Source organism: Leucopleurus acutus, assembly GCF_964270905.1.
Source record: "Leucopleurus acutus genome assembly, chromosome: 8".
In the NCBI taxonomy this organism is placed as follows: domain Eukaryota; kingdom Metazoa; phylum Chordata; class Mammalia; order Artiodactyla; family Delphinidae; genus Leucopleurus; species Leucopleurus acutus.
The window spans coordinates 94,238,587-94,256,083 of record NC_139151.1 but is presented as its reverse complement, the minus strand read 5'-3'; the positions used below and the strand labels follow the sequence as shown (position 1 = coordinate 94,256,083).

At 55.9% G+C, this 17,497-nt stretch overlaps 1 protein-coding gene across 2 annotated transcripts in view; it reads right to left on the bottom strand.

Annotated features, from left to right (window-relative positions):
* CD82 (CD82 molecule) overlaps positions 1–15,909 on the bottom strand; it is a 49,735-nt gene extending 33,826 nt beyond the window's left edge. Inside the window, exon 1 of one of the 2 annotated variants that reach the window (XM_082844364.1) lies at positions 15,794–15,909. The gene's annotated coding sequence lies outside the window, so the exon portion shown is untranslated. The remainder of the gene's footprint in view (positions 1–15,793) is intronic. The other variant, XM_082844363.1, reaches the window with a different exon arrangement.
* Positions 15,910–17,497: the final 1,588 nt, after the last annotated feature.

Genomic DNA, 17,497 nt, shown 5'->3' with positions numbered 1-17,497 from the left:
AAACCCATCCCTGCCCTCAGGGAGTGCTCAGTCTGGAGAAGGCAGAGACAGGAAACTAAGCAATTACACACCAGCATCACCATAAAGCAGCACGGGGATTCTACCCAGCCTCCAGCTCTTCCTCTGTGGGACAGGATGGGCTCTTCAGAACACAGCCCTCAGTATTCGGTAATAACAAAAGCCAATGTTTTTACAGTTACTATTTGCCAGAGATTGTGCTAAGCGCTTCACTGGCTTACTTTATCCTTGCAATGACCCTATGAGGTAAGCACTGCTTTTAACCCCATTTCACAGTTGAAGAAACTGAGACTCAGGGTGAAGGGACTTGCCCATGGTTACACAGACCACAGGGCTGGGAGCTGAACCCCAAAACCTGACCCAGAGCCCCTGAGCATTACTGTCATGCTGCGCTGCCTGCAGAAATGAAGTTATAAATGATATGTAATTAAAATAACCTCACCAAGGCCCAACCTACATTAACTGGGTTTCACAACACAGTCTCCAGACCCAGCCAACTGAAGACATGCTGGGAAGGCACTAGGCATCAGGGACCAGCTCACACACCCATCCCGGGGCCTGGCCAGCCAGGCACAGGTGGCTAACAAAGGGTTACCCTCTGGGTCAGGGCTGCGGAGATGGAGGCTGGGAGCTGGGTGTGGGGAGGCTGGGAGCTGGGTGTGGGCCCTCCGCAGGGTGGCAGGGTGATTAGGAAGAAGGAGGGGGGCTCTAATCGGGGACCTCACATGGCAGCAGTCACAGCACACACCCTCCAGACCCTGGGTTCAGGAAGGAAGAGATGGGGCCCCTGAGATGCCACCTCCTCCGAGCAGCCTTCCCAGAGCATCCTCCTGCACAGACGCTCATGGAGCACCATCTGGCAGCCCCAATCATCTTGGCATGAGTAGTTGGGGTGGGCATCGGACGGATGTGGGTTCAAACCCTGGCTCTGTCTACCCATCACTGTCACTTAACTTTTCTGAGCCTCAGTTCCCTCATCTGGAAAATGGGCTAATACTTCCTACTTCCCAAGCTGTACTTCTCAGCACCTTTCTAGGCTTAAGAGCTATTTTGGCTTTGGGGACATTTGATGAGAGAGAGACAGACAGAGAGGGAGGTGAGTGAGACACAGTAAAGGCAAAGTGCTGCACACACAGGTATACACAGGTACGTTTTCTCTCATAGGTCCTGGGGGGAAAACACAGAAAAGATGGAGAGCGAGGAGGGCAAGGGCAGGTCTGTAACTCCAAGAATTTGGAGGTGCAGGGTAGGGGGTAGAGGGGGTCTTCCACCTGAGACCCAGCTAGAGGCCACTCGGCCAGGGGAGGAGGGGGCACTGCAGGGCCTCTGGGCCCTCCCCACTCTGTCCTTCAGTCCCTCCGCCTCCCCAGTCTCTTCCCCTCTGTACCTGTCCCTCTCTCTGCTGGTGGCCTCCTCCAGCCTTCCCCTCTGTCCGTCCCTCCCTGTTTCTGAGACCAGCTCTCAGGCCTCTCCCTCTCATATCCTGAGGGCCTCAGAGCACCCAGGGCACTCACTCCAGACACAGGGCCGGGACTCCAGCACGGCCAGTCCTCCCCGTGGCGGGCACCTGGCTCCAGCAAGGGGTGGCCCGGGGGCCCCATTTCCACAGTCAGCTGCAGGGGTCCAGGCCCTCCGGGGCTGGGAGGAAGGGCTGCACCTCCCACATGGCAGGCAGAGCCCAAGCCCCACGTTCCCAGGCAGGGCGGCGGCCATTTAACCCACCCGGACACCTGGCAGTTGGGGCAGGAAAGCAGGTCACAGAGGAGACCAGCACAGCCTGTCAGGGATCCCTGTCCAGGGCTCCCTGGGCCTCTTGGGTCCTCAGGGATTGCTAAGGAGCAGGGCTGGGACGGCTCCAGCTCCCCTAGACTGGGCTCAGCCAGGGTGGCCATGGGCCTCAACACCTGCTACACCTCCAGAGATGCTCTGGCTTCAGAGGCATGGGAGACTGAAGGGGGCATTGGCTGTGGGGCAGGTAAAAAGAGAGGCAGGGGAGAGTGAGAGAGGCAGAGGCAGAGATGAGGGAAGAGAGACAGAGAATGGCAGGCAGAGAAGGACAGACAGATCCCAGGTGAAGGGAGCCTCCCGTGCAGCCAGGGCTCCAGCCCACAGACCTCAGGCCCTCTCTGGTCTCCACGGGAAGCCCCCAGGGGGCGCCTGAAGCAAAAGCTCACCTGGCGTGCAGGCCTCGCTGGCCCAGGCAGGACCCCACCCTGGGAGCCAGCCCAGCTCTGCCCTGCAGCCCACCCGGGGTGTTCACCACCCTCCGCCCCCAGTCTTCAACAATGGCCCATCCCTTCCCCAAACCATTCTTCTTAGCCTTGGCCTCCCCCAGATTCTGGGAGCGCCAAGCGGTGCCTGGACAAACACACCCACCCCGTCACACACACACACACACACACGCACACGCACACGCACCCCTCCGGAGACTCGTGAGCAGGCTGGGTCTTTATCACCAGAAAGGTGCTGGAGCCACTCCCAGGCCCTACGGGAGCTGAGGCAGGGTGAGGGACTTGACCTCAGCCCGCAGCGCCTAAGGCACAATGAGTACCCAGGTCCCACACAGCCCCATGGAATCCCCCCAACTCAAGCCCTGGGGAGGAAAGAGCAAAGCCCAGCCAGGTCCTCACTATCTCATTCCTCTCCCTTAAACCTCAACTTTCCCCCCTCCGCAATGGGGACAGTCCCTACGCCAGCCCCAGAAGCAGGGATACTGCCCCTGCAACCCTGGAGACCTAGGACTCCGCCACCCTCGCCTTCTCTCAACCCACTTCCCACTCCCAACTCCAGGGGCGTGCCTACACTGAGGGCTGGGGGACGGGGCTGGGCAGAGAGGTCGTGAGTCCCCACTGCGGGCTCTGAAAAGTCCTTTCCCCTCTCTGGGATGACAGCAATTCACTCCTACCTTACAGGGAGGAAACAGGCTTGAGGAATCAGAATGCTCCAGCACAACAAAGGGAACCATGGTGATTATTATCACCGCGAGAAGGTTCCAGGCCATAGAGAGGTAGGAGGGGTGTGTGCAGACAGACAGAAACGGAAAGGAAAGGGGCTTGGTCCTACTGGAAGGGGTCTGTGCCCCCAGTGAGCCCCAGGGGCCAGGCGTGGGGTTCTGAGAGTTCTCAGCGAAGGGACCTTGAGTCAGGCAGGGCTTCAGGCCTGGGCCGGCTCCCTGAGCTGCACAGGAAGAAACGAGTTCAGACGGATGGTGACCCCGTACGCCAGGCCCAGAGCCAAGAGCACAGCAGCCTGGTGAGCCTCCAGGTGGCCAGAGGGAAAGGGGGCTGTCTGTGTCGCAGCAGGAAAGCGGACACGGAAATGAACTGGGACTGGCCGGACTCCAGGCTCCTGCGAGGGAGCACGCAGCACTTCAGGTCACCTGGATTCCCACCCCCACTCCTCCAGCTCTCCCAGGAAGCCCTGTGTGACCCTGAGAACACAGATCACAGGCGTATGCCCCCTCCACAGACCTGGAAACTGAGGCTCAGGAGGTACTGTGCCCAGGCTCACAACGTGAGGCTGGCAGGGCCTGTTTGGAGCTAATTCTGTCCCTCTGCCCAATCCTTCCCCTGTTATCTGCCTAGAATACCTCCCAGCTAGAGAAGATAGAGTTCAGGCCTGACACCAATGCCCAACCAGACACCCATCCCAGGGGATTGGGTGGGTGGAGGAGGAATGAAACCCAAGCTGATTGCAGGCAAGGGGAGGGATCTGCACTTCCCGAGCACCTGGGACCCACGAGACATCAGGGGCAGGTGCTTTGCATATTGCATCTCACGCCAGCCTCACAGCGGGTGGTGAGGAAGATAGCTTTCTTATTTTTATAAAGAAGCCAGTGGTTAGAGAAGAGAAGTGGCTTGCTCGGGTGGGGCGGGGGGGAGGGGGGCCAAAGTATGAGTCACAGGTCTGAGGCTGACCCTGAGGGACTCAGCTGTCCCCAGCCCATGCAGACCCAGCGCCCTGAGCCCTGCCAGCCTGGCAGACCCCCCAGGGCTTGGGCCCAATGGAACCACAGTCCCTGCTCTCATGGCCACCCTGGTGAGTTATCTAACCCTGTTAGCCAGTTTACTCATTGGACAGAACCCAAGACAGTTGAGTTGGCTTGGCCACAGGAAAGAAGGCGGCTAGAACTGGGTCTGGAGGGACAAGGAAGATGCAGATCAGGAGATAAGGGATGAGCTGAGGGCATTCAGGCTGAACCACAGGGCAGGGGCACCGAGGCCTGAGAGGCTGGAAAATTCTGTATCGTGTATCTGGAGGGCAGGCACAGTCCTCAGAGCAACCAGGAGCTGAGGTGGGAGGGGGACCGTGGCCAGATCCCCCTTCCCACCAGGGACCTCAAATGTCCAGGTCTGGGCAGGAACCGGTAACAGGGGCAGCCTGGACCACCCTATCTTCCTTCCCCAAGGTTTCTGGCCCAGAGTGAGGATCTCCGGCCAGCCTTTCCCGGGGTCCTGGGCCCCTGGCACCCAAGAGCCACCACCCCAACTAAGAGCCCTGGGACCCACAATCCTGAGCTGAGAATAGAGGAGCCCAGAGTTCTCCCTCCTTACTGAGGATGCAGCTTGGGGGGACGGACCAGCCTCAGGACGGGGAGCAAAGACAACACAGATTCAAGTCCTGGCTCTATCCCCTCCTTAGCTGGGCATCTCACGCACAGCCTCTGTCGTGATCTGTAAAATGGGCTCGGTAATAATGCCCTCCCTGCCTATTTCATAAGGTGCTGGGAGGCTTGCAGGAGTAAGTACGTGAGAAAATGTCCACTGCTAAAAGCTGTAAAGCATAAGGTATCATTCTGAGGTGAATGAAGTATGATTTGAACGGGGTCTCCTGGTGCCTGGGCCAGGGTCCTTCCACTGCAAGACCCTGAGTCCCAGGGGAGCCCTGCCCCTCGGGCTGACCCTCTTTGCATGGATGGTGGTGGAGCACAGGCTGAGTCCCCCACATCCCAGCTCCTTCCGTCCAGGATCCGCTGCCACTCCAGACCAGGGGGCCCAGCCTTGGAGTTCGGAACTGAAAGCCCAGCTCTGCCTCCTTCAGCTGTGACGTTGGGCAAGTCATTTCAGCCCTGGGAGCCTCAGTTCCCTCATCTGTAAATAGGGGCTGATGATAACCTCTGCTGGGGGGAGGGTGCTGCTGGGAGGATGACCTGACATCACGGCTGCAAAGTGCCCAGGGCCAGGCCTGGCACACATCAGATGCTCAACAGGTGAGGGTTCTCTCCCCTCCCTCTGCTGTGCCCACCACACAGTGCCCAGGCTCAACCAAAGAAAGTTTCTAGCCTCCCGGAAAAGTGGCCCAGAACAATAACTGGGAACATGAACTGGCTGGAGAACACTGGATCTCAGAAGAAGATCACGTTGCTGAATGGTTAGTGGGGGTAAAAAGTAGAGCAAGACCCTGGCTCAGAGATGATGGGGAACCTGCCTTCCCAGCCCCCTCACTTGGAGTCCCCCAGGGCAGGCACAGGGTTCAGGGAAGGCACCTCTGCTCCTGCATCACACCTGCATGAGGTAAGCCCAGAGAGTGTGTGTGTGTGTTGGTGGGGGGGTGGGGGGCGGGTGGGGAATGAGATTCAGGAGGAGCAGGGAGAGGTGACAAGGCCAGGGGTCCTGTATTAGCGCTCCTGCCGGCTTTCAGAGCATCCCTGGATCTATCAGATCGCCTGTCAAAGCCTCAGTTTTCCTTTCTGTAAAATAGGGATGGTGGTAATCATCTTATCCTCTTGCACATGGCTACTGGAGAGTGCATACTGGAGAAGGGGTGATGAAGTGGGGGTAGGGGGAAGGTGAGTTCAGATCTCACACAAGCCTTTATTAAACAAGGCAAGGTTCCTACGGGCAGCAGCCCCAGGAGCTGAAATTCACTACACAGCCTCCCCTGCCCCAATCCACTACTCCATTGGTTCTCAAAGTGTGGTCCCACACCCAGAGCAGCAGCATCTCCTGGGAACATGTTAGCAACACACATTCCTAGGCTGCGCCCCAGACCAATGGAACCAGAAACTCTGGGGGTATGATCTGTGCTTTAACAAACCCTCCAGGAGACTCTGAGGTATATCAGGGTTTGAGAACCACTGCGCCAGCCCATGACCCCCCCAGCCCTACTCCAGAGAAACCTCCTCCTACCGACTCATCTCACTTTCCCTGGCTCCCAGAAGGCTGTTGGGGAGGAAGGAGTCACCATGGAGAGAGGTCATTAAAGAGTAAAGATCCCATAATTAGTTAATGACACTGCAGGCTCCCGGAGAGGAGGAGGGTCCAAAGTCAGACTACAGTGGAGGAGGAAAAGCTCCTCTTTCTCTTTCTCTTTCTGTCTGACTCCTGTGCACCCACACACGCCCCAAGAGCCTGCCCCCTTCCCTCCGTGAGCTTGCTAATCAGCACAGAGGGACGGACAGTGCCTCTCGCCCCAGGAAAGCTGGAGCGACATGTGCGGGTACATGCTGGTGCGTATCAGGGAAAGGGCTTTCTCCCAAGAATCTGGTCCTTGGACCTTGAGTTTAAAAACCATCTGACGAGACAGCCACTTCGAAGAATTCAGTCTGTGAAGATCATTAAAGTTGAGAACAAAACAGACGTACGGACCAGCTGGTCACTATAGCAATGTGGGTACTAATGAAAAATTCTAAACAGCCTAAGTGTGCAACAGCAGGGGAATGCTTAACTGGGTCACGGCAGATCCACGTGGTATGATACTAGGGAGCCGGGAAACACGCTGTGGAAGAATATTGAATAACGTGGAAAAATCCTCCCTCTACAATGTTAACCTAAAAGTGGCAGCACAGGAAGTGGTTCATAGGGTATGATCCCAATCGTGTGTGTGTGTGTGTGTGTGAACACCAAACTGTTCACAGGACATCTCTGAGCGGTTATTTCCTCCTTTGCATCTGTTCTTCACCCTCCAACTTTTCCCACAAAACTATGTCTTCAATGGGCCTTTTTTTAAAGGGTCCATTGGTTCAGGTAGAGATGAAGGCTTTTTTAAAAAGTTGACAGAAATGGATTGGGATTGACATACACACACTACAATGTATAAAATAGATAACTCACAGGAACCTACTGTATTGCACAGGGAACAGTGCTCAACACTCTGTAATGACCAAAATGGGGAGAGAATCTAAAAAAGAGTGGGTATATGTATAACTGATTCACTAACACAACATTGTAAATCAACTATGCTCCAATAAAAATCAGCAAAATAAACAACAACAAAAAGTTGACAGAAATGTCTCTTTCTGGCCTGAGGGTGGGGCGGGGCGCTACAAGGGAGGTCTGGTTACCCTCCCCCACACCCAGAGAGCCTTCGTACTCCACCTGGTCCCCAAGTGGTCCCCAAAGCATGATCAGGACCAACAAGTTAAGGGAGAGTGGGTTTGTTCAAATTCTACACAATATTTTTTAAGAGTCAGATATGTCCAGACATGAAGGGTAGTGAGCTCTCCAAGCCTTGAGGTGTGCGAGCAAAGGCTGAATGTTGTCCGTGGGATCGGACTGAGTAGGTAGGTTGACTCAATGAACTGTAATGCTGCTCACAAGACTACGATCTTGTGACTCTAGTCACGAGGCTCCATCTTTGCCCTCATGCTAAGTCAAAAGCACCCAGGTTGAGGCTGGGCTCAGACTGTCTTATAGAGGACCAGGCCCATAGAGGCCTAAGGCCCTCCTGACCCCCAGATCTCCAAACGGCCCTGGAAAGCTCCTTTACTCCAGACCGGGGACCTTGGTCTTTGGGGAGGAGGACTCTGTCATTTCCTCAAAGGGGTGGAAGGCGCAGCGTTCGTTCATCACTATCACCCTAATCAACCTCTGGCTTGTATGGAAGGAGTTTTACGTGCTGGGCCCACCACTAAGCATGTTACCCAGAGCCATTATCTCATTTAATCCTCACCGAAATTGGTGAGAGAGGGGATCAGAGGGGCATTTGAGAGCCCCTGAATGACACAGCCTCCTGCCGCAGTTACTCCTCTGCTGTGAGTTCAGAGAGGTCAAAGCGTCAGGGAGGTGACTTGCCTACGTGACCGTCAGTGACCCAGGGCCTAGCTAGCCACCCACTCATTTGCGGTGGGATCTCAGACAAATCTGTCATCCCCCAGCCCCACTGAGTTTCTATTTCCTTTATAAATGAGGACGTCTCATCATGTCCCGTTGCAACAACATTCTAATGTTCCATATCCTAAGACAGTGGGTGGGAGAGTAATTTTCCAACTTCAGTAGTAGAATTACTCATTGCTACCATTATTGTTAGCAACGTCAAATTAACATTGAGTGTTTGCCTACCAGGCATCGCTGGAAGCACCTTGTACTTATGAGGAGGAACACATATTTCTCTCTCCACTTGTTTCCCTGAGGAGGGACCTCTACAGGGAGAACACCTCTGGCCTCGCTCCACCCACTTCTTCACTTCAGGCCAGGACCCCAGCAGTGGGTTATCTGATTGGTTCATCTGGGAGACGTACCGGGCACGCTCGGCGGCTGCCCGCAGGCAGCGTCCATTCCGGGCTGCTCCTCTGCATAATACCAGCCCCTGCAGGGAGGCTGGCCCCTGTTCAGAGTTGCCTGTGACCGGACCGGAACTCTGCCAGTTCCAGGGCAGACGGTTAGCCAGTCCTCTGGGGACTGGATCTAAAGCCACGTTCTCGGGGCTTCCTTTGGAGCTCCATCTTTGTCGACTGTTCTTTTCACTTGGTTCCAAATTCAGAAGAAGAGGGCTTCCCTCACAACTTAAACGTGTGAAGCTCCTTTAACCTTCACAGCACCGCTCTGAATTATGTATTATTATTATCCCCATTTTACGCGTGAAGAAAGTAAGCCCGTCGGCGTCAAGCATTGTTGAAAAGCTTTCTAAACACCAGGCGGCACCTGGGGTGTGTCCACCACAATGGAAGCAGGATTGTGATCCCATTCAGAATCTGACTCTTGTCTCCCTCCAAAGACACTCCCTCAGTCTTCTGAGGCTTGACAAATTGACAACCACTTCAAACCAACACCCGACCCCCTTTGAAATAAATATGATTTGTTAACAACAACAAGAACTTCAATATGATCCCACGTTTGTATAATGCATTTTTGTTTAAATATATATAGTACGTTTTTTGATAGCTTTATTGTATAAGTGTGTTCTTTCTTTCTTTCTGGAGCATAAAAATAATATGGGCTTACTGCAGAAGATTCAGAAAATGGGGAAAAGTAAAAAAAAAAAAAGCTGTAATATGATCTAGATAATCCCCTTATGTGTATATTTAAATGTTTCACCTACTTTTTAGCCTTGTTGAGTGCCATTGCGGGGGGCTGCCCTGTCGTTCTGTGTCTGCAGTACCTCTGTGACAGTGTGGGATCCTGCCCACCTACTGTGGCTGTCTCAGGGCAGGAGAACAGGCTGGGCACCCAGAAGTCCTTTCCCTGAATAAAACCCTGCAGCTCCGCACTGTGATATCACATGTGCCTGTCTTACAATAGCCAAGTGCAGCAAACGCAGGATAATAGAGTTTTGCAGCCCAAAAAGGGCTGCAACTTGCCCAAGGTCACATGGCAAGTAAAGGATGAGCTGGGATCAGAACCCAGGTCTCCAAATTCCCAGACTCAAGCCATTCACCAAAGACTGCCCCCAAAGACTTAAATCCTGCTTCCTATTAATAATAGCAACGCTATCCAAAACATCTGGTCCATATAAAGCACTCACTGTGTGCCAGGCACGTCTCACAAATGCTTCACGTACGCTGATTCGTATCATTTTCAAACAACCCTATGAAGTAAGTGTTATAACCAACTCCATGTTAGATGCTGAAACTGATGTACAGAGGGGTTAAGACACTTGCCTAAGGTCTCACCCAGCAGGTAAAGAGCAGAGGCAGAAATGAGCATCCCTGGGCAGTTTGATTCCAGAGTCCACGACATTGCCTATGGTTCGTCCTCCACTCTCCTGGGCCAGGGCCAGCTGGACCCCAGGCAGGCTTCTGGAGCATTTCTGCCTGAGGAGTAAGCAAACTGGCCTAGGAGGTCACTCCCCTGGAGCAGCTCACTCTGCAACGTCACAGAAGAGCCAGGAGCCGAACCCAGGCTTCCTAATGCCCAGCTTCCGGCACTTCGTCCACTTTTCTGCATGGGTCCTATGAGCCTAGGTCCAGAATCTTCAGGAACTCCCACCCCAGATCACCTCTTGACACAGAAGGGAAAGTCAGGGGTGGGGCCCAAAGAAAGGCAGAAGCTCCCACTTCCAGGAAAGAAGCCAGAGGAGAGAGTGGCAGGGCCTCCCAGAGCTGCCCACCTGGTGGTCTCCAGGGATAATGTCAGGGGTGGGCCTCCTGGAGGGCATCCTCCCATCCCCCAGCCCTGCGCCCTCGCCTCACGGGGCAGGAACACCTTCCACAAATAACTGCTGACTTGAACGTGCCTTTTCTGGCTGAGTCGGGCTTCACTAAGGGCCAGAGTGGCTCCCACAAGGCTGGGGCTGGAGGAAGTTGGGCTCTTCCCCTCTCAGGAGGGGAAAGGCTGGGCCTCATGAGGGAAGCCGGAGCCTGGGCTGAAGAAATCCCAGGCCAGCCACACCATTCCCACCTCCCTGGACCCCGTTGCAGGCACGGGACGGGCAGGCCTGAAGGGCAAGGCAGGGGCATCCAGACCCTGCTTCCCAGCTCCGCCTTTGCCAAAAGGAGCCACCGAGGATCTGGCTCTGAACTGGGTCCTACTGGGCCACCCTGAGGAGAATCACTTATTCATTCAACCAACATTTCCTGCGTGCCCGCTGTGGGCCAGGCCTTGTACCAGGAGTCAGGACACAGAGATGGATGGGGCAGTCCCTGGCTGGGAGGGTTCACAGAGATACTCTATATGCCACCAAACAGCAGCAAAGAGGCAAGTACTCAGTGTAGGCAAGCGCAGAGGAAAGAGGGGAAGGGAAAGGAGGGGTTTAGGAGAAAGTCTGCCACTGACGTTCAGACCTACTTCCCCTCAGGAAGCTCAGAGTCACGGTGGGGAGACCCAGCCACCCCCAGGAAGAGCACTACGCAGGTGGAAATGACTGGTGTCTTGGAGCACGTACACACACGCTGGAGAGGCACAGAGGGCCCATACGGAAGGCTGGTGCTCTGGGGAATGTCTCTGGGGGCCTGAGAAGCAGCCTAGTATAAGCCTTGAAGACTGGCCAGGTGAAGAAAATAAGGGCAGCAGCAGCTCTCATTCATGGAGGATACACCATGTGTAGGTAGAAAATTGCAAAGCGCTTCACATGCACTTTTTTTTTTTTTTTTTTTTTGCAGTACGCGGGCCTCTCACTGTTGTGCCCTCTCCCGTTGCAGAGCACAGGCTCCAGATGCACAGGCTCAGCGGCCATGGCTCACGGGCCCAGCCGCTCTACGGCATGTGGGATCTTCCTGGACCAGGGCACGAACCCGTGTCTCCTGCATCGGCAGGCGGACTCTCAACCACTGTGCCACCAGGGAAGCCCCAACACATGCACTTTTTTGTTTTATCCTCACGTCACCCTATGAAGTCGTTACCATTATTATCCCCAATTTAGAGATTCAGAAACTGAGGCTCAGAAAGGGTCAGATAGCTAGGAATGGTCAGGGCCAAGAGTTTGCTCCAAGTCCAACTCTTCACCACCATGCTGTACCATCTCCCTAATCTGCGGACAGGCAGACGGTAGACAAGGGTGCTTCAGGTGGGGGGCAGGCAAGGTTAGGAGGTGGAATTGTCCAGTTCCACTCTGTATTGAGACCCTGTGTTGTATGTGTGTGTGTGTGTGTGTGGTGTGTGCACTCACATGTGCCCTACTTTACAAACGACAGAGTCCAGGTTACAGAATCCCCTGAGAGCCAAGTAAAGAATAGGCCATTAGCAGAGGAGGGAAGGAAAGCCCAGAGAGGAGAAGGAACTCATGAAAGGTCACACAGCCTGTAAACAGAAGAGCTGGCACTAACTAAGAACCAGAAGACAGGCCTCTTCCCTCACCTCAGCTGCGTCTCCATGTCAGCACAGAGTGAATCAGCTGCTGACAGGAAAACCACAGTGTAGGGGGAACCCCAGGGGTGAGTCAGGAACCAGACAGCCCCCAGACACCAGCGGGGCCGTCACAGAGGCCCTGGGCCTGTGGCTGGCCTCCTCACAGGCAGCATCAGGGGCCGAAGGGAAGAGGGAAGCAAGTGTAGCATGGAGCTCGGCCAATGTTTACCTCCAGGCTTCCCTCCCGGCCCCTCAGATCCAGGCTTAGAGAAGGGGAAGCCGGTGGGCAGGGCAGTTCCTGCTGAGATTAAACCGGACCCCCAACCCTGGCCCCGGCCTGTCGCACACAGGGGCAGGCTCTTCCCTCCCGCCCGCCTCTCACACAGCCAACTCCTGACTGTTTGATTCTTCCGTGAAATCATAACCGCCCCCTGAGCTTCCCGTGCGGTGGAGGAAGTGGGTATAAAGAATTGGAGCCGGGGGTCAAAGCTGAGCCCGACCAGGGGGTGTCCGCTGGCCCCAGATGCTCCAAATCGAAAGCAAGGCTCGGGGCTCGGGGCTGCTCTGCCCTGGGCCAGGAGGGGCCGTCTGGCCCTCAGGGTGAACAGGGGCTGCATCCCCAGGGTTGGAGGGTAAGAGAAGGGGGTGAGGCGCTTCCAGGAAGTGGTTCAAAAGTCTGAGGCCATAGAGACAGGGGACTGCCCCACATTGCAGAAACTTCAGAGGAGCCCTGGAGGAACCCAAAATCCACCCCCCTGCCGCATGTGGGAACTTTGCGACCCCGCTGGCTAACCTCTCACTCTGGCCTTCCCTGGGCTGGGACTGAGAGGGAAGAGCTGCAGGTACCTCTTTCCAGCCGCCTTGCTCTCCCGCCCCCCCAGCCCCTGCTGACTGGCTCAAGTTCCCTTCACTTGGCCCAGAGGCCTCCCCTTCTTGGGCGAACACAGAGCCTTCTTGGGCGGCTCCCTCTCTATCACTCTGTAGCACTTGTCACCGTCCCCGGTGCCTTCACCCACCCAATCCAGGCACCTTCTTGAGCACCCGCTATGCACCAGGGTCTAGGCTCCATGGGGGATCGAAAGAAACAAAGGGCACCCACTGGGACATTTGCTCCCCCTCCCCTCCAACAGTGCCTCTCCTATCCCCCAGCTGCAGACATCCCCAAAGCCCCCCAGGCCCCTGCTTCTCCATCATCACAGCCATCGGTTCGTTATCCCTTGACCACTGGGTCCTGCACCCCAGCGCATCTGGCAAGACTATCTTTCCCAAAGTGCCACCCTGACTATGTCACTCCCCTGCTCAGAAACCTTCAGCGGCCCTCACTTTCTACAAATCAAATCCAAACATCTCACCTTGGCATTCAAGGTCCTCTACAAGTTGATCCAACCGACCATTCCCCCTTCGCATCCCTGCACAGTCCCAGCTCTTCAGCCAGACTGATCAATCTGGCAGTTTCCTAAAAATCCCCTGAACCCTCTGGTTCCCTTTCCCATCGGATCTGAACCCTGGTCTTGGTGGTTGTAAAAGTACCGAAGCTGCGCTCATAGTGTCTGCTATATAGTATGTGGGCTACTTTCAAACAAGGTTGAAAAAAAAAAAAATGCCCTGAACACACTGACCTCCTTGCCTTCCCCTCGGCATCCTCCTCTTCCCAAAACACTATATTTGCTGTGGCTACTGAAACCTTTGCCATCTTTAGGGCCCACCCAAAACTCCACTTCCTCCATGAAGCTTTCCTAAAGATCCCTCTGACCCTTCATCTATCTCCTATCACAGTCCCCTTGTCTAAGTTCCTCACCAGATGGTAAGCAACTGAGGATGGGGTCAGTGTGTCATTGTCCGTCATTCATCACATGGGGTGGAGGGGTGGTAGGAGGACTTCCCAGTAGATGTTTACTAAACACTGTTTGAAATGAACATCTCCTCCCTGCCCCCCTCACAGGCAACACCTACTGACCCCTCTCCCTCCCCACCAGACCAAACTCTAATCTTAAGCCACTCAAATGCTTGGAGAGGGGAGTCTGGGGCCCCAAGTTGATCCAAGCCCAACCAGGACTTGGGATCCCAGGCAGAAAGTCCTGTTCAAGTCTCACTACCTCCCTTTCTCCCGTGTCTCACCTGCCCTGAGCACCACCCTCCCATACATACACAAGCTGTTTCCTCCACATAGCACAGCCCTCAGTCAAACACTGTCCCATACTGTTTTCCAGCTGGTTCCACAGTGTAGGGCTCATCTCCCCAGGAGATGCAGGGAGCCAGCCACCTTCAGTGCCCAACCCTGATCAAACAGATACAAGGTGCCCACACTGGCCCTCACCTCCACCCTGAGCCAAGCATGCAATGGAAGAGCTGGATTCTGGCCACCAGACCAGTACAAACCCATGAGACCTCATCTGGCCTTGAGCTCTGGGTGTGAGTTATCCTCTCCAGCAGAGGCATGGTGGGGATGGGGACCTCACTGTCAGCAGCTCAAAATGAGGGCAGAACCCAGAGGCTAGTTCACCTCTGTATCACCTAGCTCCATCTAATATATAGTAGGTGCTAAGTAAACATTTGGAGGTTTATTTAACGGGACACCTAACAACTGCAAGCAATATTACTGAAAACTCAGCTACTCTTTGGTCCAGATGACACATTCCCCAACCCCAAAATGGACAAAGTGATGCTGGTGGCAGGTGGCAAGTTTTGGCTCTCACAAGGTCAAGAGGAGCTGCAGCCAGCCCTCCAAAAACAGTCTCATTCCCAGGCAGGAAGCCAGTCTATCACCTGCCCATCCACATCAGAGCAGCTGTCATACAATGAGGCCTCACTGGGTGCTTGGCGCCTTGCTAAGCACTATATACACATTATTCTATTAAGTCCTCACTACTACCGTTGAGTACCATCACCACCCCCATTTAACAGATGAGGAAACTGAAGTTTGAAGGGGGAGTGGAATCCAAATTTGGTCCCAAGTCCTTGACCACTGAACTAGGCTGCCCAACTACTATGGCCCCTGGCACAGAGCACCTACCGCCACAGGGACAGAAACCTCCAGCCCAAGGAAGGGGCCCTGGGCATGCAGCAAGAGCCCCGGCTCTGGGCTTGACTCTGGGCCCAATGTTTGTGGGGTTTTCCCTTGTCTGCCCCACTCACCCGGATAAGAACTTGTCCCCTAGTTTCCGCCAGGGGCCTCCCAAGCCAGCTCACTTGGAAAAGCCCTGGGAGGGGGACAAATGCCCTGCTGAGTTTCCCACCCCAAGTCTTACTAGGCTCTCAGAGCTGGGGGGAAGGGGAGGCTGAAACGTCCCTGACTTGGGCACCCACCCTACCCCCACCCCCACCCCCGGCTCTGCCCCCGGTTCCCAGGCCTGTGGGTTCAAGTCCCATGCGAGGAACTAGTGTGACCTTTAAAGCAATTCGCTTCACGCTCGCAGAGAGTTCACTTTGCTCAGTGTCACTCTGCAGGGAGACAAACTGTAGTCTGGGCGACGCAATCCGAATACCTGTTGAGTCCGCTCTCACCTGCCAGCCTCACCTTCCGGGGTTTCAGTGAGAAAGGGCAGTAAGAACACGGAGTCCACCTAGTCCAACCTCCTCCTTTACTGGAACCCGAGAGGTCCTGGGCAAGGTCGGGGGACGCACCCGGGCTCACACAGCTGGAGCACGGAGGAGCCGGAGAACTGGGGGTCAGGACTTGGGAACTTAATTAAGTTCCTTCTCACCCACCAGCTGCCTTCTTGGCCCGACCTGTCACTTGTTGCGAGAAAACTGCCCGAGCGGCCTCTGGAAGTGGGGACGAAAACTAACTTTGCTCGTGGTTGCCGGCAGGCCTCCCCCGACCCCCTTCTCACCTGCTGGCTCTGCTTTTTGCTCCGCGCTGCAAGCCTGGCGTCGCCCGCTCGCGCCCCAGTCAGCGTTCGACTGCGCAGCCCTGGGTTCAGTAGCTCGATCGTCCCCCTCCCGGCAGTCGTCGGGGAACGCAGAGGCTTCGGCCAGGCCCCGCCCTCCGGAGGCCACGCCCCAGACACACCCCCTCGGCCTCCTGACTTGGGCCCGCCAGCCCCGCCCCCAGACCCTGCAGGAATGTTGACTGGCTTCCAGCCGGATCGGGCTCTGTCCGCTACGGCCTCCCTGCTCTAACCGGCCAGCCCCGGCCCGGGTCCTGCGGGGGATGGAGCTACGCCCCTCGCCCCGCCCCGCTACGGCCCAACTTCACCCTGTGGATGGGGCCCTCCCTGGGCCTGCCTCCTCGGCCGGGTCTTCTGCGCCCCTCCAGGCCCCGGGCCCTGCCCGGATAAATCCTTGTCTGGGTGGGCATGAGCCTCAGCCCTGCCGGGTGGGAAACCTCACTCCCGGCGCTTCCTAATGGTCCCGCCCCTCCTCGGCCTTCCTCAGCCTTCCCACGCTCCTCCCAGGCCGCTGGCCACTTCCCTAGGCCCTCCCACCACCCCCGCCTCCGACTCCCTCTCCTCCGGGCTTATCCCCGCCCGCGGCCCTCCTAGCTTGAGGCCTCTCCCCAGGAACGCCCCTTCCTCGCTTCACCGCCTCCCTAATCTTGCCCTGCCCTACACTGGCAACCCTACCCGAGGCAGGCAGGCCTCCGGATCCCCACACTGGCATTCTGGGTCGGGTGTATCCGGGTGCAACCGGGGAACGGCGTGGGAGCGGTTTGCGTTCCAAGTCCGGGCCTCTACCAGGAGGTGGCTTGGGCCCAGGCACTTTTTGAAAATACTAACAGCTACCACTGATTGAACTTTCGCCAGGGGCCAGGCTGTGTGCCAAGCTGTGGCTTAGAAAAGTACTTTAAAAGTACTGGCCGTTGAGTTTGCACAACTCTGTGCAGATGTTGCGCCCATGTTACCAATGAGCAACTTGAGGCTTAGAGAAGGGAAGTCACGGCCCCTGAGTCTCACAAGGCTGGTGAGCAGGACCCAGTCCCAGGCCGTGAATCACAAGGCCTGATGCTGCACCAGCCTGCCTGGACTGGCCCCTGGAGGAGTAGCCCGGACCAGCCGTCTGCTGAGGCAGTGCTAGCAGGCTGCCAGAGGTAAGGGAGAAGGCATGGGGTGATGAGCTGGGGGGCAGCAGGGGCTGCTGGTCCATCCCTGAGAAGCCGGCTTTCTCCCTTGAGAAGTGGCTCAGAATTAAGATGGGCTGCAAAAGATCTCCGGATGGCTGTGGTACCCCCACCTGCATCCCAGCCCTCCACACACCCAGACCCCAGGGACCAGCCTCAGGTCCCTGGGTTATGACCAGAGCCATTGAGCTGTGCAGCTGACAAAGCTCTTTCACTCCCATTATCTCACTGGCATTTCACAAGGACGTCATTGTGGGGAAGGTCTGATTGTGCCGGTCTTGCATGGGTGGAGCAGGACGGGGAGCTGGATCCCCGCCCAGCACGGTGGTTCCCGAAGCAGGTCCTTGGACCCGCAGCAGCAGCAGCATCTGGAAACTTGTTAGGAATGTGTGTTGGGGGCCCCATCCCAGATCTACTGAGTAAGAAACTCTGGGGGATGAGCCTAGCAGTTCGCTTTATCAAGGCTTCAAGGTGATTC